A 26,865-nucleotide genomic window follows, 5' to 3' on the forward strand; every position below is an offset into this window, starting at 1 on the left:
AGACTTGCTTGCATTGGCTTGAGAAAGAACTTTGCCATACAAAGTTCAGTAGTTAAGTCCTAAGGTTTATGGTTGTGTAGATATAGTGCATTTGCTGAGTTGGACACCTACAGGAAACAGCTGCAAAATATGTTGTATAAATGAAATAATACCAGCCCATAAATAATGACACGATGCCTTCAGAGGTCTGGATTCAGGAGCAGGGGACAGACGTGTTAATACATATGCATCAGTATTGGAAGTCATCACTGATGTGATACATCTTGACAATAGGTGGTGGAAATGTCACACCTGTTAGGCAAGCACAATGGAAGCATTTTAGAAGACTAGACAAAGGTATTTGCTTTAAATTCACTTGACACTGATAGGAAATTTGTTCCAAGACAAATTATTATGCCTTCCAAGTGTTTATTTTTAGAACATAATATAAAACAGTATGACTAGAATAGTGTACAGGATGGAACAGAAAATAACTGATTAGTATACATGGATTGGTTGTGAATATGGTTAAAACAAGGATATACATTAAGATGTTCAATACCTTTTTACATTAAAATTATCCATTTAATTCTACCACTGTCTAAAGCCTTAGTATGACCACACCTTTAATATGGAGTACAGTTTTGGGCAGCGCTCCATCGAAAAGACATTATGGAACTTTAAAACGTGCAGAGAAGAGACACTAAATGAATAAAGGGGATGGAAAATCTGATTTATGAAGAAATTCTAGCTAAATTAGATTTATTTACATTAGAAAAGAGGCGTCTAAGAGGGAATATGATAACTATATACAAATATATTCGGGGACAGTACAAGGAGCTTTCTAAAGAACTATTCATCCCACGGGCAGTACAAAGGACTCGGGCCATCCCTTAAGGTTGGAGGAAAGGAAATTTCACCAGCAACAAAGGAAAGGGTTCTTTACAGTAAGGGCAGTTAAAATGTGTAATTTACTTCCAATAAAGACGGGTAGATACAATAGATCGCTTTAAGAAAAGGTTATACATCTCTTTAGAAAGGACAGGTAAACAGGGATATACCAATACCAAGTTAAACTTACTGGAATCACAAAGGAATGTATTTTCCCCCTTCCTTATGAGACATACGGTAATTGGTTAATGTTTGACTGGGTTTTTTTTTTGTTTGCCTTCCTCTAGATTCATACAAATACAAATATAGAATCATTGTCTTACTCAACTAAATTTAACACAGGGTAAACTCTATGTACATATGTATTTTTCAACCTCACAACTTTATCTACTATGTAACTATATCATCAGGGCCTTTTGTTGTTTGCTTACTGAGGATATGTCTTTAAAACTTAAATACTGATTTAAATATGTCACACTTACAAAAAATACTTTTTTTAATTGAAATCAGATAAATAGTAAGTGAACCTTTTTTTTATTGAATTCAATATTTAAAGCTGCAGTACAAGCTGTTGTTTAAAAAAAAAAATCCATTCAATACGTGCATCAATACAATCTACTGTACACCCTGACAAGTGATAAGCTAAATTGCCGATAGATCCATTCTTGTGTAATCGATCGCTGAAATTTGGCTGGGGGTTCACTAAATGCATCTTGGGTAATCTTCTGCTAAACTGGCAGCCAAAGTTCTGTGATGAAGATCATGTGACCAGGGAAGCACTAGATTCAATTGGTTCACTGCTAGAGAGGGCAGGGCTCAAAAAGGTGATGCTGTTTCAGAAGGGGAAGAGGATGTGACTTTGTATATGGTTGCTATAGGAACCAAAATGCCTGTTACATTAGAAGACATTAAAAATGTCTTTCAAATTGTTTTTTTTATATTAGTACAGAACTGATTTATTTAAAAAAAACACACGTATGATATTGCTTGAACTGCAGCTTTAAGATCAGTTATGAGCTCCTTCACCCCCTTTAACAGGTCAAAAACAAGGCAAAACATTAAATTAATCCTCCTGAAACTTTAGCAACATAACACTGTTATGTTCACACAAGGGGATTAAATTCAGATAGCAACAAAAATATGAACTATAAAAAGTCAGACCAAAAGTTAATATTTATTTATTCTTTTAAACTCGTTTAAAAAGAATAGCCTGTCAAAAAAAAATGCTGGAATAAAGGTGACCTCCATAAATCTTGGCTTACAAAATGCATTCTCCAGCAGTTAAAAGAATTAAAATGCCTAGTTTATTATGCTGAGAAAATGCAGGAATCCCTTGCCAAGTAAGACCAGTGAAAGCTACAATGTAATAATTGCATATGATTGAAATTATACAATATTCTGTCCAGTTTCTGGCTTCGGAAAAAGTCCAGCCTCGGCAAGGGAGAGATGATATTATTAGGAAGCTTCAGCGTTAGTTTTACAAAGATAACTGCTTATGGCATTTCTATTGGATAAGACTGGTTTTAATATTGTACCCCCTCTGAAGGAACATGATTTCACTCTCGCAGGCTGATTTGTCTTTCAGTGGTTTTTGTGGAGGGGAATGTTTCCCAGAAATCCATCATTCCGTGCTCGGGAGAGGCTTAAATGTTTATAAATATCAGATGTGTAAGTGTAATGAACTTATTGTGACCCATATACACTAGATGCCCTCAGATGGCAACACTGCAAAAGAAAAGGACCACAGTTCAATGCGTCCGAGTTTAGGAAACATAATCCAACTGTTGACCAAACTAGAAAATTATGTGAACCTGAGCCCTATGGTTACTACGTTCAATTTCTCCCTTCACTACTGCCACATTAGTATGTTAAAATACCAAATTAGCTGCTCTGCTTTCATCCATTGCATTGTGCCTTTGTCATATGGAATTTAAATACCATAATAAAAGCATGTCGGTTCCCACTGTTTAATGACATATTATATATAGTGTCCTTTGACCTGCTCTTGGCATTAAAGAATAACACAGAATAGGCACAAAGGATTCTGGGCATTCACATGCAAATGTGTACAAGTACTGTAACTGAGGCTTTCTTTCCGTTGGAAGTAATATTTTGGAACATTTTATTAACTTTAACAAAGAAAGAAGTGTACTCAAAAAACAATCACACGCAGTCCCTGCAAGCTCAGAACCCAAACCCACTACACCATATATATTTGTGTCAAAATGAGTGCAACTGGGATTGTGACCTAATGTATGTAACGGCTGGACCCCCCTTGTCTGACCCACCCAATCTCATATTGGCCCGTGTGGTCTAACCGGTCCCCATTACAAGGTCGTGTGTGGTGGTGCACCTGCTAGTAACAGGACTCCTGAGTCTCCCGCTTGGTGTTATAGAGGATGGCAGCAGGACAGGTATCTGAGGTAGTGGTTACGAGTCCAACTTACTTCATGTGCAGCGCCTCCACCTCATCAGGATCTATGCTTCCGCAGGGAGATGGTCCTGGTGAGGACCTCCTTCTCGGTGGTGACTGCCACTGCAGAGTAGTCTCACACTCACACAGTGGGGTTTTCTTTGAACATGGCATCTTTATTGTAGATTGAGATATAGCAGACTGCCCCATGCAGCTACCGGCTCTAGCCGCACATCTCTCCGTGCTGTCCCTTTGCCAGGTACGCCCTCCCGTATTGAAGTGGGATTCCCTTTCTCCTAGGGAGATCACCACTGCGCCAGGTCCCTGGACACAGTGTGGCTTAGACAGACTTAATTGGTCACTCTGCTACCGCTAGTTACAGCACTAGGGTCACAAAAGTATTCCTCCAATCCTTTATGCCGTAGCATACATTTCACCAGCTGCGTCACACAACTGCTGGCTAACACAACACTAACTAACAGTGCTGTGCCCTTTATACCTCAGGGGGCAGGCGCATCTCTGATGTCACTATCCAGGGACTCAGAGCATACAGCCACTCCCTTCCTTACACAGGGCACCACACCAGGGTGTGAGGGAAAACCTCCATAACTACTGTTGGCAGGCCTCTATTTACCAGGACTTACTGCCAACAGGGAAGATGTACGCAGTCATTATTATGCATGGCTACATGTATATAACAAAAGACAGGAGGCCACAATGCTACAGTACATCCAATATAACAAATTATATAGTTAAATACTTATCTGTTTTTCTTCTCCTAAGTGAGGGTAATTTAGTTAAATTATTTGGCCAAGGCATTATAAGCCTGTAAACACTCCAAGGTATCCACTCTTTTGCAAGTCCTAACGCAATCTGCAAATGTTCTGTTTACCTCTCTGATAGAGGAAGAAGTCTATTACGTCTATTAAAACATCATATACAAACTCAGATAAAAAGACAAATCTGTAAAGTGTAATTGTCAAAAGCTTTAGCAAGTAATGTCATGTTTTTGCCGTCTCCCGATTCCAGGCATATTTCATTACGGGATATTTTTTAATGTCATACAAAAATAACAAAATGAAGAAAAGCAGGGCTCCACGGATTTGCTCAACAAACTAATTTATTGCCAGTAGACTTGACGTTTCAGCCACACAGGCCTTTCTCAAAAGCAGAAATGGCAAAAATAACAGCCATGTGTTCCACAAGGGAAGGGGTTGCATAAATCGTATATGTATACTGTAAACTATAAGACTTAAGATGATGATTATGATAATGGTATAATGGTATTGTGACATCACTCTGAAAAGCCAGAACAGACTGTCAAACATTTTAATAAAGCACAAATTCCGGCCTCCAGAAAAAATGATTATTTTCCCACTTATATTTACTGGAGGAGAGATCCCCTGCAAGATGCACACATTGTCCCCATGCCTCAGTTACTCCCACATTTTCCAGGAGAAAAAGATGTCCATTGGCAACATTGCACACCAAAACAGCACCCCCCATATTCATAGGCTCAACAGCACAGATGATGGGAGCAGATAAAGTAAATATCTACTGTTGTGAGAGGCAAATACAGTACAGAAACTGCTAAAATATAGGCTCTCTGAGGTAGATTGCGATTGTTTGGTTCCAAGAGATCTCTGGTTCAGGTGATTAAAAAAAAAAAAACATATGAGAAGCATATTGCTGTTTAACATGGTGTTTGAACTGGCCGTTTATTAGGGAGTGCTCTACTGAGGGTAGGATTTGGCAATGTGAATTGGGGGGGGTCACATTTGTTTAAACATCATAAAAGTGCTTCGCGCAGATGTGCTCTAGCAGAGGAAGCATTAATGGCTATCTGGCCGCCAACAGCAGGAACAAGAGGGGAGGGTAACCTCAAAAAACTGTCTGGACTATTTCAAGACTTCTATAATGTGCTAATCGTCCTTATTTCGGAACTGCTTTAATAAGGTCATATAAGAATAGAAAGAGTTTTAATTTGGTCAGACATAGATTAGCTAAATGTGCAAGAGAAATGGTTATTCTCTTATATCTGTACATCACATTGTATGGTAGAACAATGCAACCGTTGTGAAGCAATGCCCCATGGAGCTAATAATCTAATTTATTGGTACATACGGAATGGTTAGATAAAGTTACTTGTTCGGAGTCATAATGGACTGTAAACCCAGGTTTATTGGCAGTCTTAACCAAAAAGCAACTATTATGCCAGCTGAGAGCAGCCTATCCTAAGATTCCCAGGTTTATACCTCATCAATTTTAATGCTGTAGTTCTAGATACACTACATACTGTAGTTACAGTGCCAGGATAATATTTATGTCCCATGCTTATTCCATCCCTGGAAAAATAGCATTTACATGAGACTAATCTTGTTACATACTAATGGTAGGAGGGTCATTTGAGTTTGATGTATTAAGATATAACGATGAGGTATGGGGGGGAGAAGAAGAAGCAGCTCTGGAGCATTTTCTGATCACCTGATAGAACTCGGATTTCTTTCAATATTATTATTATTCTCATCATCATCTTTATTTGTAAAGCGCAAACATATTCTGCAGCGCCGAACAATGCGGGTACAGAGATTTGATTATTACATAAACAGAGATACATAGCAAATAAGGACAAACATGCACAGCTACAAAGAGGTAACGAGGACCCGGCTTGTGAGACTTCACACTCTAGAGGGAATAAGGGGAAATGTTGAAACAAAAAGGTAAAGTGGCTGCTCATTTTGGGAAGGAGTGGGCCTCAGGGTGGAGTATGATCCAGCCCAACATTTGATCTGATTAAGGTTTGGTGGGTGGGGATGTTAGGGGGTGTTACATAGCATGGAGTTTGGACAGCCGACATTCTGTATCATTTGTCTAGAAAACGAAGCGGAAGAGAAGAGTAGCAGGCCAGACGTTACCATCACATAAGAGGGACACAATGTCAGTTCTTTTTGTCTGTTCTTTTTTGGAGACTGCTTCTTCATAACACTCACTAAATTTGGGATTGGGACACAGAGGTAGTGCTGGGCATTCCAATACAATTGTTGTAAGCAGCATTTATTTAATAACTCTATATGTGGTTTTTAATAAGTCGGTTATATAGTACAGGGGTGCGCAAACTTTTCCCCGTGCGCACCCCTGCCTGCTCTGCTCGGCCCTGGCATCAAATGACGCGTGGGGTCATGAGATGTCATGTTTCCATGGTAACGTGATGTTACCCCGCGGCATCATTTGGTGCTGGGATACCATGACGATGCGTCGCTGGAAGGGAAGTGTGTTATAGAAGCCTCACGCGGTCCCCCGGCATTTAATTTAAACTCCTTGGGGGAGAGCGGTACCTCTATAACTGCCGCACCCCCCCAGAAAATCTAGCGCCCCCCAGATGTAGTATTAGATCATCCTTACTGCATTAAAAAAAATCACTCTTTATGCCATGGGCTGGCAAATTATAGCCCGGGGTCAATCCCAACCAACTGGCCCAGTAACAAGGCAGCCAATACACTAAACATAGATGCACACTACACGCACCCTACACACATGTACACACAATACAATAAGCAAGGTCCGTACACATGCAAACGCACAAACAAACACCACATATACATACCAAATACATATGTGTGCACGTGACAAACACAACACACACAGTAACAGACCAAATAAACACATCAGATGCACGCAGCATGCTTGAACAAACACTATATAGACACATGCACACACAGTGCATGCAATATAGTACATATATGCATACACACACAGAACATAAATGCACAATATACATACAGATATAACACACTTTTTTACACCCAATGGCAATACATGCATCATATTGTATATACACACATACACATTGCATAATAGAAAATTACGATGAAAGTCCCCAAGGTAAATAGATGTTTAATGAAGAAATATCTATATAAAAATATAGTTATAGACTAGTTATCATAAGATAATTCAGTCTTGTTAGTATCACTGATGTTAAAATGAGTCACTAGTCCAACAAAGTAAAGGTGGTTAGTGGATTAGAAAGCAGGATGAGGACCAATGAAGCGTTGCTGCTCAGAGTGTTGTTGTGGTCACTTGGATATTTGTTTAGAAGATCAGAAGGGTTTACAGTCTGCGCATCTTATGGCACAATAAGTGATTTATTGGGTTAAAAATGCAAACTCAATGTTCTTTATTGTAAAAGCGTATGTAAAGGTTTCTAACCAAGAAACGCATGTAAAAGGCTTCTAACCTTTACATTCACTTTTATAATGAAGAACGTTGTGAGTTTGCATTTTTAATTCTTTATTTGTGCACCTAATAAATCACTCAAGCGTTTTGCGCTTTTATCTTCTAGATATACATACACCCCCATATATACACAAACACACATCCCATATACACACATATCCCAGCTATACATATATATGTGTGTGTGTGAGTGTGTGTGTGTATAGCTGGGATATGTGTGTAAATGGGATGCGTGTTTGTACACACACACACACACACACATCATATACACACATACCTCATACACAAGCATGACAAACACACCACTCATACCAGGGTTGCCACCTTCTACTGAAGACTAACCCGAAGATAACATTTTAACATTTAGCGATTACCTTGTTATGGCAACACAGTGCCATTTGTCGCCGCGCCGCCATATTGACAGGAGTTGCAGGGGCCAAGAGGATGCCGGAAGATGCAGGAGAGGCCACCTAGAGGTTTACAAAGTGGACCCATAGCCTGGAGATACGTGGCCAAAACCCATAGTTTCCAGGTCAAACCCCCAGCCAGGACAAAGCTTCTTACCTTATCCCCCACCGGCCCCCCGTGCTCCATCTGCACTGTTAGCTCCAACCCCAAGCTCTGGTGACCACCCGTCCACAAGTGCTTACTGTGTTTGTTTGCCTGTCCCTCCCCTGTCCCGTTAGCTTGGTCCCCAGCTCTCTCTTTCAGCTCCTGCAGCAGGCTGAGGCCATCCCGGCCTGGCCTGCGGTAGGCTTTGTGATGGGTATAGAGTACGACCATGGTCGTTTATTATTTTTTCCCTATATTGTTGGAACAGAAACATATTGATATATGATCATATTTAGGTAAAATCTCCTCTGCCCGTGAATATTTATTTGAATATTGTATTGATATATATATCGAATTGATATATGTAATATTATATATGTATACATGGTATATTAGAGATTCTATTCATATTTGTGATTTCCGTGTATCAACGTTAGCCTTTATTTTCTACAACATTTATGTTAATCGGGAGCATTAAACATTAGGAGATAAGGCTGTTTTCCTTTTCTTTTTACAAGTATATAAATACAGCTTACTTTAACAGATTGTAATCTCTATGGGGCAGCGACTCGTGCTTGCAAAAATTCTATCTACAGCGCTTCGTACACAGTCAGCGCTATACCAGAAAAAACTATTATTATTATTTGAGCAGCATGTCAAAAGTAACTTTAGGACATAAAGATCTAATTGAATTTGTGATAGGAAATGCTACTGAATGTAACATTGTGTTAATGCAGCTGAAACTGTGTGTCCATTGTGTTAATGTACTAGCCTGCATGTGTGGGGTTTTTAAACCCGTAAATCATTTCTGTAGTATTAGATAATACTTGCTGCATTTTTTTTTTATTCAACACTTAATGCCATTTTTAATTAGTTTAAATATACTGAGCATCCTTTGATTTCTATGGCAGGTTTAGCACACCTCCTCAGCAGTGCAAGATCGCTGCAAACTGTAACGATAAATAATGTTACCTTACTAATATAAGAATACATTGTAGTTGCTGAGTTACACTGACTGAAGGATTGATCTGAAACTGAAAGGCAGCCATTTAGTGAACCCTGGGAAGCAGGATTTTGCTGATCAATCACGGGAGAACAAATTGATCAGCAGCTTACGTAATTAGTTTTCAATTAAGGTAATGAAAGGCTGCATATATAAAATTATATATTTAACCCATGTTTACTGGCTATGCATCTTAACCCTGGCTGTGCTCAAAGCTGTGACCATGCAACAAGCTTAAGCCTATAGGGAACCATGTTAATGGTTTCAAAGCAAAAGGTGGCACTGTGTGCTCATTTGCATGTCATTTCCCAGAATCCCTTGCTGCAGTGGAAGTGCTGTGTGCTGGGTGATAATGGTGAAAGACTGGGTTGCAGAACTGTCTAAGACATGCAAATGAGCATACAGTAATATTTCCATTTGCTATATGCTTTGCTGGGGAGGGGTTTTGTAACTTTTTTACCCGATATATATATATATATATATATATATATATATATATATATATATATATATATATATATATATATATATATATATATATATATATTCCGCTTGGATTGACTCTGACTCTTTAAAAAGGCAATTCAAGCACTTTTTTTTTTTACATTTATTTTATTACACATGATTGAAGTAGGGGGTCTCTGAAACTGAACCCTGTTAATTTCAGCTCCAGGGACCCCTGCTTCCATAGATACTTGGATTGGATTGCCCCTTTAAAAGGAGACATTGAAATAAGGAGGAGGAGACAGAGTGTGATTTATATGCAGAGTTGTTGGGGAGTGTGTAACATACCTTGATAGCCTGTTGCTGACTGCCTATCTAGAAGTGACTACAGTATATCCCAAGGCAGAAGTCTGAAGCTGAAATAGACATATTTCTGTGAGTTGTTCATTTTGAAGAGTCCCCAAGGCTCAGTTTGTAGTGTACACGGGCTAGTCTCTAATTACCTGCCAATGCGCAGGTAATCATGGAAACAATGTTTATTTAGGTGAAGCCAATGGTGCAGTAAGCTGATCTCATGGGGGAGGCATGATATACTGATATAAACTGATATACAAGCCTACAAAATATAGAAGGTCTTCAAGCACAAGGCACCTTCCAGCGCTGGAATATACCTTCCAGACCATTCCTTAATAGGCGGGAGGGACCTTTAAAACGCCACAAGGGGTCTTACGGAAGAAGACTGCTGTGCTTAGTACTGTAAATCTGGGCCATTGTTTCATTGCACACGTTGTTAATGTGTCAAAAAGATGTTATTGAGCATTTTTAAGATGATTTACTTCTTATTAGAGCAACTTAAGAGAAATACTGCATTGTAAAGAGTTTCTGGTATATAAAAAAAACCTGACAATTTTAGTCAAGAAATATTTGATAGTTTACGCTACAATATAAATGTTAGTAAATATTGTAACCTGAGGTTCAAGGTGTGTGTCACTGCCCTTAACACTGTCTTCTCTAGATCTATATTGTGTGACCTTACCTAAGTAAGTGCTCGGACAATGTGGGCGAGTGTTTCTAAATATAATTACCTTATCAATAGGCCGCAGCAAACAAGACAGACAATCAACAGCCTCTGGTTGCCTGTTATAAATGAAAAAATAGCAAATGGGTCAGACTTTCAAAATATATATTTTGTAATATTTAGAAATAATATATATATATATATATATATATATATTTTTTTTTAAACTTAATTTTTATGAAAAATTTTTAGGGAGAGGGGGGAGGGAAGGGTACAAAAAATAGAGATGGGAGAAAGTACACATTCATTTACAATTTTACCTAACAAGACTTCTTAAAATATTCTATCACACAGTTAATATAAATATCAATTTTTTTTTTTTTACAACAAAATTAAGTGGGTATTAATTTCTGGTTGGTTTTCACTCAGAATCCAAGGTAACCACACCTTCTGAAAATCAGTGTAGGTGTCGTTATTAAGACTAACCAGTTTTTCCATGTAGCAAATCTGCCAGACTTTATTTTTAACTTTGGGAATTGAGGGAATAATTGTTTGTTTCCATACTGCCGCTAATTCGCGTCTTGCGGCTGAAGATATGTGGCACAGTAATTTATTTTCATGTCTCGTGAGGCGGTAATATGGTTTGTTTAAAAGAAATAACCAGGGAAATAATATATTTTTTAATCACCAAGTTTTCATCTAGTGAGCGTATCTGTGGCGTTAGTTTAATGTGGTCCTGTGTGTGACCACCTTCAGAACACGTTTTGTAATAGCACGAGAAGAGCCATAAAGTCCCTTTATCTGATTAGTAGTTCAAATAGTCAGACTTCCCTTATTAGGACGAACTATATTATAATTACATTTCAAGAGTTTTCCTTTCGTCCTAAGGTCATGCAAATAAAGAATGTACCTCTGCAAATCTGCATCTGGTTCCTTTCAGCTATCGCAATCTATTTTATACATTTTTCCAGTCACCTTTACTAACCTGTCTCACGTCACATTGCTATTCCATATATTCGCTTAGCATTTTCAAAGTGTTAAAGTGCCGTTACTATAATTTGTAATAATTTTTCTGCTAAACTGTTTCTGCCTGTCAGTTGAAATTTAACATAAGAACCATGGCCTCTCCATAGCTTGAATAAAAGCAGTGCGACGTAATTGTGGAAGTTGCATATCTAAACGATATCGGGCCACAATCGGAACAAACATTCAACAGTAGATCCCCAAAGTGAAAGACTATATTTTCCTGTCTTTGCTATCATTGTAGTAGTAGTAGTAGTAGTAGTAGTAGTATTACTTCGTATGGAATTACTGTACTGGATTAAGAGAGGCTCAGTGAATAAAGACCCTGGCTGTAAACAGGGACACTGAGTGTAAACCTGGTTCAACTCCCAGTGTCGGCTCCTTGTGACCTTGGGCAAGTCACTTTGGGGCCGATTCACTGCACTCCGATAAGTGGCTTTAAGAGCGCAAAGTACCCTTTAAGCCTGATAAAGGCTGCAGTGCGATTCACTAAGGCATTTTTTCAGCCCTCGGTGCAAAATGGGCCCGATTAGGCAAATGTGCTGATTTTTGCCAGTGCTTGAGATTCACTTAGAAGCGCTATATATATATATATATGCAAATACAACTGTATGTATATATATATATAAAACCACAAATATGCATAAATAAAATAATGTGGCGGTGCTATGGGAACAAAAGATATGGCAACACAAAAGAGAAACGGAAAATCCCTGCATAAGCACTCTGATCCAGAAAAGAAAAATACATTTACAAAAAGTTTATTGAACATGGGTTGACAGCAAGGACAAGCAAAACAAAATGGACAAACACAATGTAAAAACAACCGGGGATAAGTCTAACTGAAAAATAGAACACGCTACCTAAGTCATTAAATGGATGGTACGAGCAAAATACCAGTGGTGTTAATTTTTCAGTTAGACTTATCCCCGGTTGTTTTTACATTGTGTTTGTCCATTTTGTTTTGCTTGTCCTTGCTGTCAACCCATGTTCAATAAACTTTTTGTAAATTTATTTTTCTTTTCTGGATCAGAGTGCTTATGCATGGATTTTCTGTTTCTCTTTTGTGTATATATATATATATATATATATATATATATATATTTACTTTCGCAAAAAAATCCGCCGCCTTGGATTGTCTATTTTAGTTACACTGTAGTTAAAAAGCAGGCTAAATGTGTCTATTGGTATATCGGTGTTTTCCAACAGGAACACAGAGGGTCCCAAGGAATGCAATGGCAAGTCACCGAGAGAAAAAAGGGACTTCCATCAATAACCCAATTAATATATTTCAATGAGCATAATCCTCATTCTAGTAGATGTAATCATTTGGGGAAACCTTGGTCCAATCTGGCTTTGTGCACTAAATACAGAATGGGGGTCCCATAGGCAAACACAAAGCTTTTTGGTTGGGCTTAGTTTAAAATGCTTGGGAACCACTGTATGATGTTTGATGTAATGTACCTCTCTATCTCTGACTCCTAAGCCTTCGATACCCACAAAACATATATTTGGAAATAGTTCTTGCAAATTTGAATGTGTCACGGGAGACCAGACATTTACACCTTTTTACCAGAATCATACATTGAGCAAAATAAGTTAATGAAATAAATTGTACATTTATTCACAGGAAAAGGCAAACACTAAATGTTACACAAACTACGTAAGAAAATACACACTTACTTGGGAACTGGGTAAAAAAAACAGACTCTCCTAGGTGCAGGGAATCCTACTTACGTATTTTCCCCTGGCTGAGCCTGCAATGTCCTGGAAGTGAAATCAGCCTGCAGTTCCAGACGCCACCCCTCCCCTATCTCCAGAGGTTTGGATAATAAATCACTGCACTTGGTGCTTAGAATCTTGCTTAGAATCTCCAAATCTGATTGGCTCAAGCGTTTATAATGCTTCTGAGTTGCATTCACAGAACCCTGCAGCCAATCCGGGCTTGGGAACATGTCCCACCAGCCAATCAGAGTGGGGCTCATCTGGCTGATGATGTTAGAGACAGGAGGCGTGTTGAGCCAGCTCGGGATGCCCTGTGGATGGGACATATGTTCTGGCCAATAGGTAAAGTGCCTACGATCGCCATCTTTTCCATAGCCAGCCCATTGCCTCCCGCTTGGCAGGCACCACTGAGTCTAGCAGACCAGAGGGTCCCCCCCACAGGGGATTTCTGTTCTCTGGACCCAGTACGCCGCCCTGCCCATCCACTTAGCACCCAGACACCTCTCAACATCCCGCCTCCTCTTTCATCTCCGGATTCTATGCAGACAAGGTGGTACCTTAAATATATTCCCAGGCGGACTGCATAGAGCCTTATGGTGTTTTTTACATTTACTATAAGTCACACTTTATTACAGCATACTTTCTAGGGTACCTCATATTCGGTTGGGGCACCCACAAACCCAATACAGGTTCTGGTACACCTTGGCACTAGAAAGACAAAAAATACTCAGGCGCTAACTCTTTTGCAGTGAAGAAATATTAATGACCGATGCCATATTCTACCTTATTCAGGAGTCTCCCAATGGACCCCTGATATACGGAAATTGTAAGAAAAGTCTCAGATGCTCAGACCCCACCAGGATATAGCCAGGATCCTCAAAACATGCGAACAAAGAGAATAGGGGAGCACAGGGTGATTATTCTGAGTTTACAGATATTGCAATCAATGAAATACAAGAATGAAATAAAATAATGTAATTCAGGAGTGCTGGTATTACATCTTAAAATGCTATTACTGGAACATCATTTACATACACAGCATGCTCAAGGGGTAAATACCCCAGTCAAAGCGCTATTGCTGGTACAGAGGGACTGGATAGGGATCTATATATATTTAAATATGTATAGATACTACTCACACGGCCCTGTGTGAGTGCCAAGTCCTTCAAAGGTTTCTTTCACAGCTGTATGTTGATTCCTCCGTGGAGTGTGGTTGGAGGTTATCAGCCCCTTTGGACACGATCAGCATGAAATCCTTCCCCACGATCGGGGTAAATGCAGAGAGAGATAGTTCAGTGCGTTAACAAATATTTATTAAACACTTACAACTCTGCACTTACACAATAAAATGTCCATATCAGCGGCGGCAGGACCCGTTTTTGCGTCTGTAACAGATGAGTCCCTTCTTCCGCATCCGGGAGCAGGGCTGGAACATCAGCTGGGCAGGCACCTAAGGAAGCCTTTGGTGAACCGGAATGGAGCTATGCATTTTGCCGCGGACCGGCTTCATCAGGCTCATTAATGATGTTCCAGTAATAGCATTTTATGATATACTGTAATACCAGCACTCCTGAATTACATTATTTTATTTCATTCTTGTATTTCATTGATTGCAATATCTGTAAACTCAGAATAATCACCCTGTGCTCCCCTGTTCTCTTTGTTTACACCGTGGCACTAACTGGGGTACCCCCCTTAACCTAGGGATTCCCTCAGCTACAGGGATACCTGTTCATCCCTGTGCCTCATTTTATTGTGCACAAAGCATATATATATATACATAACACACTTTGTTAATAAAATATACACTTTAAAAACCTAAGTCTTTCTGGTATGGGAAATAGAATAAAAAGCTGCACTTTACTTTTCACTAGCCATATTCCCCACACACTATTGCATAGACTTAGTATAGATTCTAAGAATCCCCTCACAACCTTATATGTAAGGTTGGAGCACCTCAGAACCCCTATACCGGTTCTGGGTGACCTGGTCATTTACTGGATATCCCCATTGACCTAGGGACCCCTTGACTGTTTCAGGGACACCTCACATCCCTATGCCCCTTTTACCTTTCTGGTGTGCGCTGAAGCAGGGAACCCCTAGTGGTGAGTCGCGAAAATGTTTTCAAGGGGAGATTTTGCCGGGACATGTGCCTACATGTATCCAGGAATCAGACCTGATTCCCGGGTACATTTTTGGGGTATCCAGCAACTCTGGACCCCGACTAGCTAAGCAGATTCTGACAACACTTTCTCCGCAAACACCCCCTTGAAACTCGTACCACAGCAATCTCTGCTTGCTGGCACTCCTGGAAAGGTAAAAACGCATAAAATACTTTATTGTTGCATAATACATGTTATGTATTACACAGTTCTGGGCTCAAGAGCTGACTTCTTCAACCCTTATTACGGATAAGGCGTAACCAAACAGGCTTAAACCTTTGGGAGCTTGGTTACCCCACTACCATCACAGAATGACCCATATTATACAGTACCGGGAGGTATACTTAGAAGATTTCTGAATATCGCAGCCCAGTGCTGCTTCATCTACAGTACATGGACAAGATGGTAGATGAGCTGAAACAGATTTCAGTGAAAGATTGAAAACAAAAATAAGCCAATGCAAAAGAACTGTCCCTCTGCATGGGGAGCGCAGAAAGGTCACAATCAAAAGTGTATTCGTCAGAGATATTAACTACAGAAGGAATATACAAATACATTAGCACACAATTTACAGACATGTATGTTCTCTGAAAGATTTGGTATTACATTAAAAAGTCTTTGCTCTGTATTGATTAATCTGTAGGAAAAGTGTAGGAGACACAGGAAGGAAGGATAACAAGTGAAGGATAACAAGTGAAGGATAACAAGTGAAGCATATGAGTAGCTCCGTGGGTAATACTATACACCTGATACATAAGCTTGACCCCTTGCAGACGCACTTACAAGAATGCCCTCCTACTATCTCTGTACGTTCTTCCTACCAACCAATTAGATTGTAAGCTCTTCGGAGCAGGGACTCCTCTTCCTTAATGTTAATTTTTATGTCTGAAGCACTTATTCCCATGATCTGTTATTTGTCTTATTTGTTATTTATATGATTGTCACGTATATTACTACTGTGAAGCGCTATGTACATTTATGGCGCTATATAAATAAAGACATACATACATACAGGTGCCCCAGGGTTCTCTACTTGATTCTAACATCTTCAATGTACTGTATTTATATTTCACATAGTGCAGCAGACGTATTGAAAGAAAATGTATTCCTTCTTTGCAGATGATACACAAATGTGATGTGGGAATGGGTATGGATACAGTGAGAGAGGATGCAAGCAAACTAAACAAGTGGCCAACCGTTCTACAACTAAAGTTCAATGCAAAAAGCTTATGCACTTGTTTCTGGAGAAGCCAGGGACACATATTCAAAGGCGTTCTGACAAGCACTAAACAGAGAAGTGACCAAGCAGTTACAGGATCCCATCTGATTGTTAAATAAACCGCAAAATGACCAAGTGGGATGTTAGGCCATATAAATTGATGTATTAACAGTAAAACAAAGATGGTACATGCTACTTTAAAATACTTAGGAGTAACGTATCCTGTTTTAAAGGCTATGGCCCATATTTTGCACATGGCCCTATACCAGGGGAGCGCAAACTTTTGCTGCTGCGCTCCCCTGTCTTGCCTGCCCCCCCCCCCCAACTTGGAGCTGCGTCAAATGATGCTGCGGGGTCTTTCTATACCCGCGGCGGCATTTGACGCATGTGACGTCACGTCACATGACCCTGCGGTGTCATTTGATGCCGTGTTGTCATGGCGACGCGTCACAGAGCGGCTGAATCATGGTACGTAGAGAGTTGCAGACGCCTCACGCGATCCCCCCCGTTCAGTTAAATGGGCCTTAAGGTGTCCCTCTGGCACCAAAACAAGTCTTCTTGCACAACTAAGAAATATGGCCCGACATCTCCACACAGAGTTAGATGGTAATTCAGTATTGTTCAAAGCAGCCGTTGCCAGCCAAAAACTATTCTGTGGCTTCAGATTATATGGAACTCCCCCCTTAGTATAGATATGCTGTAGTTCAGTAAACAAAAAACTGAATATTGGGATGTATAGTTTATATATAAAGCTTGATCAGGACTTCAACATGGCATGCAAGACACCCCCGACAGGAATGCTTTTATAGCTTTTCCAAGTACTGAGTAGCTGGACAAATGTGGATTCATTGCAGGATGTAATATAGTTACACGGATTGTTAATATAAGTACCACATGGGTATAAATAAAGTACAGAAAAGACGCTTCTTTCACCACAATAGCAAAAAAATACCAAGACAAAAGGTGGACGATTGTAGACTCAGAAGTAATGGAAGTAAGTGCTACTTTGATGAGCAGTAAAGGCATTTCACAGCCTTCCTGCAGAAGTATGTAGAAAGATACACGTTGGAAACAATATGTTACTTGCTATAGTGTAATATAGAGCCAACACATTGCAAGGTGTCCAAACAGTAGGGATACTTTGTGATCTTGAAAGGAAAAAATATGGAAGCGCAGTCAAAAGGGTACTGGTAAGATAAACACCTTTATAATAAATTGTGTCAAGATATAATCACAAACAAAAGCAACAATTGTCAAAATAAAATCAAAAGATAATGATAAGAAACAATTGGAATTGGGTGCATTACTGAGAGGCGATCGGAGCAAGTTCCTGCTAAATGAATGTCAGAGGGTTATATCAAAATCTTGTGACCAGAGAAGTAACCCCAGATGGATACGCAAAACGTAGGGGGATATAGTGTTGAGGGGTGCCTGTGGGTTGAGCCAATGATCGGTATGCTCACCCAACCTCCGCCGATGGCTCGTGGGGGCCCGTTGGTTCTCCCAAAACAACTCCTTCGGTAACGGTGATGAAATCTGACTTTGCACAACCCACCGGGTTTCCAGGTGTGACGTCACTTCCGGATGTGACGCGATGTACCTTCCCGGCTGTATCGGGGCTGTGCGATCCTCCTCCGCAGTGCTGGTAACAAATATGTAGGCAAACAAGCCGATGACAAGTGCCGCCCTCACAGACGCACGTAACAGCGTTGGTAGTACCAATACACTATACCACATGAGAGCACAGACCCTTGGCTCCTCCTCCTACGCGTTTCACCAATAAATGGCTTTGTCAGGGAACTTTGTGATCTGTTTGATTTATAGCCACAAATAAAAGACATGTTAGAACAGCAGACCCTTTCTTTAGTGTTCTAACTGAGCCAGGCCAGGCTCTTACACCCAGAAGCCCCACAGTTGATGGGTGTGATGGCAATATTGTCCTTAATCATTGGCTTAGGGGTATATGTGTACTAATGTCTGATAGCCATTATCATAAATAATAGGTGTTAGTTACTGATCTGAAAGGCTATTAACCAGCAACAATGGCTAATTAACCTTTTTTTAATAGTAGCCAAGGAAAGCGAGAAGACCAAGTGGGTATAATAAACCTTATCTACTATCAAATTCTATGTCTCTGTGTTTCTATTGCTCTTTGAGTTGAGCTCAATAAAATCTGTTCAGATTTTTCGAAGTAGCCTTTTAAATAGTCTGCATTTTTCCTTGTGTTCATACCTTGCTGTGCCAATTTTCACAGTGAATCAGTACACAGCTATTCGCACAGGTGGAGTTTTTTTTTATTTTTTTATTGGAAAAAGCATTTGCTGTTTACAAGAATCCTCGTTCTCCCCCTTCATGTAACGATGAGATAGCGTGGCAAAGGCAACTGGTGCATTGTTAGGGAACTAAACCGGAACAATCTGCTTGGGAATTAGATCAAGACGGCAATACAGGAGACATGAGCATAGTCTGTCCACAGTATACAGTATATCGGCCATTTGTTTATCTATTTATGCACAAATGAGTGACCTGGCAAGTGCACTTTACCTCATCTACTGGCATTAAACTCTAGAACTGATTCGTCTTTAAACTTCAACTTTCAAGAGGACAAAACATTTCAATTTAGCCTCTAACCCAGGGGTGGCCAACTCCAGTCCTCAAGGGCCACCAACAGGTCAGGGTTTCAGGATATCCCTGCTTCAGCACAGGTGGCTCAATCAGTGGCTTAGTCGCAGCCTGTTGAGCCACCTGTGCTGAAGCAGGGATATCGTTGAAAACCTGACCTGTTGGTGGCCCTTGAGGACTGGAGTTGCCCACCCCTGCCCTAACCTACGAGTACTTCCTGAACCTACCACTCTCTAGCTCTATCGAATTACCTTTTGTTCCTGCAGTTCCCGGAACACTGATTCTATTTCGTACCTTACTTTTAATATTGGGTTGCCGTTTTGGCATTCTGCACCTTAATCTTTATTAAAGGTTGCTGTCTGTCCTGTCTCCCCTCTCCCTCTTTTTCCTCCTGGGTGAATGTGCCGAGGAGCTTTTAATCTTACCTCATAATGCTTATTGCAAACTATGTATTACTTGAGCTGTTCTGATTTACACCACCTCAACTTTGTTTAAATTTGTTATGGTGTATGTCCTTTTGTAGGACTTTCGGAAAGGATCATTGTACTCTAGGTGAGGTGTTGAGGTCTTAACGAGGATCTATAAAGTAGCATTACCATCTTTTTCTGCTGCTGTAATGCTCCTTAAACCCCACTTACAAGCTGTCACCCGCACTTTTACAAGTGTGCAAAAGTTTTAGTTGGGGCGCAATAATGTCTCGGCCTGGCATTGCATCTGACCAAAAGGGGTTAAGCAAAATGCCATATGCTGAAATGTTTAAATAGTTGTCAAATAGTTCCTGGGCGGCAGTTCTTTACACTGAAGTGGTGTTTGCAATGGAAATCCATACCATGTTTCCCATGTGCAACTTCAGTGTCGCAGTTAGGCATTAACACAGGGGTGGCCAACTCCAGTCCTCAAGGGCACCAATAGGTCAGGTTTCAAGGATATCCCTGCTTCAGCATAGATGGCTCAGTCAGTGATAGGATAGTTAGGCAACGACAGAGCAACTGATTTAGCCACCTTTTCTGATGCTGGGATATCTGGAAAACCTGACCTGTTGGAGGGTTGGGGGGGGGGGGGTAGTGGGGGAGGATGGCTTGAGGACTGGAGTTGAGCACTCCTGCTTTAGAGGGCTGTGAGCAGAGAGTGGTCAGGATTGTGTCTGTGTGTTGTGTGTGAATTTGTTCTGCTGTGTGTCTGTTCTGCTGTGTGTGTCTGTTCTGCGGTGTGTGTCTGTTATGCTGTGTGTGTGTATATGTGTTTTTTCTGTGACTGTCCTTTTTATTTTTCTAGGGCTGGCTCACTTATATGTGTGTGTGTGTATGTGTGTGTAGCGGTATGTTCTATGTCTGTGTAACTGCCTGTCCCATGGTGTGTAGCTGTTTCCACTATTGTAGAGGTGCCTTGATAACTGAGTATTATGAGTACGGGTGCCTTGAGAGAGAGGGTAAAAACAGGTTGAGAAGCTCTGCTGTAGTACAGTGTGTGACATTCTGGAGCAGACATTAGCCGCTGGAAGCAGTGGAGTTACAGTACAATTGTGAAAGAACTTAAGGCTATGTATGGTTCAGTTTTTTCACATCATTGTAGTTCCAATATACCTTGTTATATTCAGTATGATTTCTTCCAAAGAAGAGTTTTGGCTCCCTTTTCCTTTTACAGTTTCCACACCTAATTTATTAGCAATTCATCAGCGTTTTTTGAATATCCGAATAGTCATCACAATCTGCTGTCATTGGCAGCTAAGTTAGCACCAGCATGCTTCTCCTGTTTCACTAAATAAGTGACAGGAGAGCTTTAGCCTTTTGAACTGCCAGTTCTTCCATAAACGGGGCAGTGCATTGTTTATTAAAGCTGTAAGCGTAATTGTGGATGACGGCGTGTGCAGTGCCTCAGAAACAAACGGATGCCAGAGCTTGAACTTATCTTAATTGTTCTCAAACCTCATACTAAAAACAAGAAATGCCCCCAATTAGCAAGGTCTTAAAATGCGAGCTTTGATTGCAGGTTTCTTTACACTGCCAAACTAGGAAACACAGCCTAATTTTTCACTCACTAGCATCTTGTTGTTTTTTTTTTAACTTTGTTGAAATTTTATTTGGGGGTAAGAGAAACAGGTCATGTTTTGCTAGCAAAACTGACAGGCAATGGCTTGCAGGAAAGCTATTTTTAAGAGACTCAATCCCACCCAAAATGGAAATTCCTTTTTTAAATACGATAATGGTACCAGGGTGCCCTCTTGGGCTTAACCACGCTATTTGCCGCTCAAGGGACCCCCTGATTCTTAAGATATTTACAGGAGACTTTAGTCAATATTCCCTAAAACTGACAGCCAATGAAGGAGTAGAATATTGCTATGACTTATCGTTTTTGTTTTTTTTTGTTTTTTTTTTAAATTGGGGTTTTCAGAGGGTAGGGTACAGCATATCATATCACAACAAGCTGGAACAGAAGTCATTGGATATTTTTTGGAACAAATTGACAATAGTAGAGCTTCCACACAACCTGTTAGAATCCAAGGATATCAAGCCCTCCTCTCCATCCGGAGGGGGGGTGTCTATGGATGTGCACCTGTCTCTCCTTTTCAAGAGGAGTAAGGATAGTTAAAAGGGAGAGAGGAAGAAATAGGAGAGCGAGAGAGGGGGAGAGGGATGGGGGGGGGGGGGGGGTAGGAGGGGATGGGGGTATGGAGTGGCATAAGAGAGGGCCGCCCAGGGTCCGACGCCCACCGAGCTCTAGAACAGATTTTGAGTAATCTATGGGGGTTTAATCATATGGTCAAGCGTCCCAGGTTTTGTTGAATTTCTCTAGTTGTTGTTTTAATCGAGCTCATAGGAGTTCCATCAACCGGACTTCCCTGATTCTGGTGAGGACCATCTCCCTAGTTTTTTTCCATTTTGCCACTATTGAGCGGCGGGCTGCCATTAGAACGAAGGATGTTAATTTTTTGGTCTGAGGAAGGAGGCCTTCTATAGGCTTTCCCAACAAAAATGACACCGGATTCAGTGGGACCTCCACCTCACTTATCTCCTCCACCATGGCTCGGATCATATTCCAGAAAGGGCCCAACACGGGACAGGTCCCCAGTATGTCTACCAGGTCTCCCTGCTGGCCGCATCCCCTCCAACAGAGGTCTGACAGGCCAGTGTAGGCCTGGCTCAGCCTACTCGGGGTGAGGTACCAGTGGAATAACATTTTATAGATGTTTTCCTTGATGGTGGTTCAAATTGAGGTTTTGGTTGCGGCATCCCAGATATCCTCCCAGTCTTCTCTATCAATTTCTATATTGAGGTCTGCAGTCCGCTTAAGCATATAGCTATGGTTGACGGGTATTAAGGCGCGTGCTAGTCCCATATAAATCCCAGAGATCAGACCCTTCCGATATGCTCCTACTGCACATATCTTTTCAAAGTTAGAGGGGTTTTCAAACTTGGAGTTGTGGGAGATCGTTGTTAAGAAGTGTCTGATCTGGAGGAAAGCGAATAGGGGGAGGCCCCCGGGGGCATATTTTTCCTGTGCTTCAGAGAATTTCATAAACGTGCTTTGATTAGAAAATCGGACGCTTTTGTTATATTGGCTGCTTTAAACAGTCTGAAGTCCCTGGGATCACAACCCGGGGGAAGTCCGGATTGCCAAACAGGGGGGTCAGAATTGAAAGGGAAGATGATAGACCAAATTTAGTTCTTGTTTTTGACCATATTCCCCATGTACATCGCATTGTTCCCAGGGCCATCCTGCTCGGCGTTGTCTCCCGCCCCCCCCCCCCCCCCTCGCCCACTGAAGGGATGGGAGGGAGAGGGGAGAGATGTAGGAGGCTTCAATCTCCAACCAGCTGCTAGATGATAATTAGAAGTTTTAACATGACATTAACTCATAATAGCATGTACATTAGAGTTGTTCGAATGTCTTTAAGGTGCATTTACAAACATTTTCTAAATCTTTCCTCTATTTCATCTTTTTACGAACATTTTCTCACTACAGCCTACAATGCATTTCATGTCGCACTTTCACCAGATTCATGCAAACTTTTGTGGTGGCTGCTAGCCACTTTGGTAGACAAGTCATCACTCTTTATTAACGATACTCCCCTTCTTTCTCCACTTTTATGTTGTGTTTTACAGAGTGTGGCTGTGGAGACTAAGAATTTTTTGCCTCGCCCTGCAGTGCGGCTACTTTTTTGGGCTAAAAGTTCTAACGAACTGCTTTAGAATTCTAGAACTTATTTCAAAGTTTAAATGAAACATTATCAAAGCGAATTTGGGCAAGTTCGCACAGTATGATGATGACAAATGATGTGGCATTGGACGCTATTGTCTAACAGTACATAGTTGCAGAACAGCTTGGCTTGAAAGCCTCTGGCTCTCATCTATCATTCAGTTTCGCTCACTAGACCCTGCGGCTGTGGCAGCAGTCACACAAAACACTGTTCTCAACATCATCACCACGACCTCATCTCCCTCAACGGTTATATTTGGTGTAAGATGTCATTCCTCAGTTATCCCTTCTCCCTCCACTTCATCAGTCATGCAGTATAAAAGCTAGAACCAGTCAAGCACCCATCCCTGCATGTTCTGAAGAGGAATACCATATGTCACTGACACTTCCCTCTCAAGTAGTTCTGCTGGTGCTCTTCCACACCCAGTGGATAAGACCTGTCCAACAATCTTATTTTGAGTTGAGGTCTTCTCAGTGCTGATCCAGTTTTGTGTCGGTCCAGGGACTCCGCAGCTCCCTCCACTGTTGACCGCCAGGCTCCTGCATGGGGAGCTGCCGGCCACCGTTGCTGCTTGGGAGCCACTGGAACAGTTGTCCTATCACTAGGCAGACAGGCAGCCTATCACTAGCAGCACCAGACCCATCACCAACCCACCGGGCAAGCCCGAGCTCCCCATAGGCCAATCCGGCTGTGCATCCCATCTTGACAACCTTTGCGTTGCACCAGTGGGACGCATCCCACTCATTGAGAAAAATTGCTGTAAGTTACGTCAGAGGTCTCAGCAGCTCACAATTCTTTCTGGATGATGATGTTGATAAAACCTCCCTTTCAGTTTCATTTCTTTTAGACGACAGCTAGGGCAAAAGTACTACTGCTGATTTGTTAATAGCAGTACTTCATAATCTATGCTCTAGGGTCCAACTCATTAATAGTCTTTCTGCAATATAACTAGACATATTTTTATTTTCACTGTCTACTTTGTGTGTATATCTATCAACGCTTCTACTGTCCCATCCCAACTGCACAAGCCACAGGCTGTGTGGCCTTTTATAGTCTCTCTGCAGTAAGTGAGATTTATTTCAGAGAAAAAAAAATAATAGAAATCAAGAGAAAGTGTTGAGTTTTAATGCTTGGAAATTTTTGCAGATTTACCAGAAATTTCTCCTGTTTGCAAACTTTGGCAAATATACAGTAGCGCACATCTCTACACATTAGTTAACATGTGTCTCATTAAAGTATAATGGTAACTTGATATTATTCATCCATTTCTTTTGAAAAATATTAATCTTTTTTCCCCCATGACATGTATAGTCAACTATGACTCAAATCATATTGGTCTTATATTCACTAACCAGTGCTATGGTTGACTGTGCTACGTTTTACTTTATATGCCAATTTGCTTGGCATATAAAGTACAGACTTCTGATAACAATATTGGTCGAGCAGAATATAGGATTCTAAATAAGCTGTGATACATTTTAATGGACCCACAAGAATTCATCATACAGTATATGCAGTAGTGGTACCGAGTTTTCTCCTTCACTCGTCAAATCTCTTCTTCACACTGATGCTAAAATGTAATGCAAACCTTCAATTTACTGTATAGACTTTATACATTTGATGCAGAATTTGTGGTGTGAAATGATTCATGTCATGTTGAATGTGGGTACAATTTCATTTAAATTGTGTGTATTGTTTTATTTGTAACTAGTGTTATTAAATATAAATTATGAATGTAATATTATTTATAGTTGCAATACTGTGAAAAGGAAATTTTTGGTAAACCGCTGTATATAATTAAACATTCCTACAGTGCTAAATAACTTTTTGGGGTTGGTACAACTAAGTTGAACTTGGCGGATGATTTTTTTATCCACTTCCTCCTTTTTTTTGATGCAGAGAAATATTATTTTTTAGTACATACCATAAACATCTGTACGCCTCAAAAAAAAACGGGCAAAAACAGATTTTTACGCTGATGGCGCAGATTGAGACATTTCAGGTTAATACCTAGTTGCGCACCAGCACAAATTAAAATCGGATTTCTGTGTACCAAATTTGCACCAAAATAGCTGTTTGCAACCCTCAGTACTTCTCTCTCCCACTCTGTCCAGCCCAGTACTGAACTCCGTTGAAAGCATACAAAGGCAAACTGTCTCCAAGTCTGTGACATTTGGGAGAGCTGCGAAATTAAGGAAAATTGCCAACTCTACTTGTATAACTCCTGCTATTTTAGGCAGTGATATGGATTAACTGCTTGCTGTGTAATTTTCCACACATTTTATTTCTAAAGGCTATATATACAGCAGATTTATATATACAGTAGATTTTTTACAGTATCCATTTTCAATAAAATGTTTTTCCTTTTCCTCTCGTTCCTCTTCAAATGGAATTAACCAAATTCTCCATGTAACCGTTATTATGCTGTAAAAGATGGTATGCTTCTCTTTTCATTTAACAGTAGGTTTCATTATTTTAAAGTTAACATCACAGTTCCAAAACCCACTTCAAGGGGCAATACAGTTTGCATTTTTTTTTTAATCCAGCATTCCTTTACCTTTAGGGAAATGTAACTTCTTAAGCTGCCGATCGAACCGGTCAATCGTGATCGCTCCGCAGAGATCCTGCTTCACAATATGACTGCCTATTTAAAAAAAAGAAGTGCTGTGGATTTCTAAATTATTTCTAAATTGCAACCCAAGGAAGCTAAATACGTTAAAACAAATTAAAAAGGGCATAAAGAGTTGGGGGGAGGGGGAAATATAAAAAAAAATGCAATATTATCTAATACTACACAACTGATTTATTAAAACAAAACGATTTTGAATGTATTCCCGTTTTAAAAGGCAAAAAATCAGGTAACTTAACGATATAGTTGGCATCTTTGCAACAATGCAATTATCCTTAAAGTGACTTACAGTATTGGAATTTTTTTTTGTTTTAAGTGGAAAGGTGTTTTTATTTGTTCCTGGATCCTGTATAATTGTACTCTTAACTGTTAAATGTCTTCCTCTTTTGCCTGTTTCACCGCATCTTACATTGTTTATACAAAACAAGACAGGGTGGATTAACCCTTGCAATAACAATCACTTGTAGGTACAAGAACTTACATTTATGGGCTTATTCATTAAACCGCGATAGTGCCGGTTGGGTCACTGCCACACAAACACTCATATTCAAGTCAATGCGAATTTCTGTGCAATACTGCCTGATTCGCACTATTGCCAGTGTCAGATTTCCCATTTGGCCCGGGCCTAACGGGGTAACATTTTGGGGCGCAAACATTTCTGCCCCCATATAATTTTGCCGCGCTCTCTGGCCTATCGGACCTACTGGGAATGCACTTGCCTGTGCCGGCCGCCCCCTCTCTGCCGCCCTCATGC

The 26,865-nt window shown here is 40.5% G+C and overlaps 1 protein-coding gene and 1 long non-coding RNA gene across 3 annotated transcripts in view; one reads left to right on the forward strand and one right to left on the reverse strand.

The window, feature by feature from the left end:
• Positions 1-18,223, reverse strand: part of LOC142469730 (uncharacterized) — a 51,639-nt gene extending 33,416 nt beyond the window's left edge. Inside the window, exons 1-2 of the long non-coding RNA XR_012789073.1 lie at positions 18,126-18,223; positions 10,601-10,652 (exon numbers count right to left, since the gene is read on the reverse strand). This is a non-coding gene — a long non-coding RNA (uncharacterized LOC142469730). The remainder of the gene's footprint in view (positions 1-10,600; positions 10,653-18,125) is intronic.
• The window catches only part of ADAMTSL1 (ADAMTS like 1), a 943,111-nt gene that overhangs the window by 399,302 nt on the left and 516,944 nt on the right, over positions 1-26,865 (forward strand). The gene's annotated exons all lie outside the window — the stretch shown is intronic.

This window comes from Ascaphus truei, chromosome 1 (assembly GCF_040206685.1).
Source record: "Ascaphus truei isolate aAscTru1 chromosome 1, aAscTru1.hap1, whole genome shotgun sequence".
NCBI classification, from domain to species: Eukaryota; Metazoa; Chordata; class Amphibia; order Anura; family Ascaphidae; genus Ascaphus; species Ascaphus truei.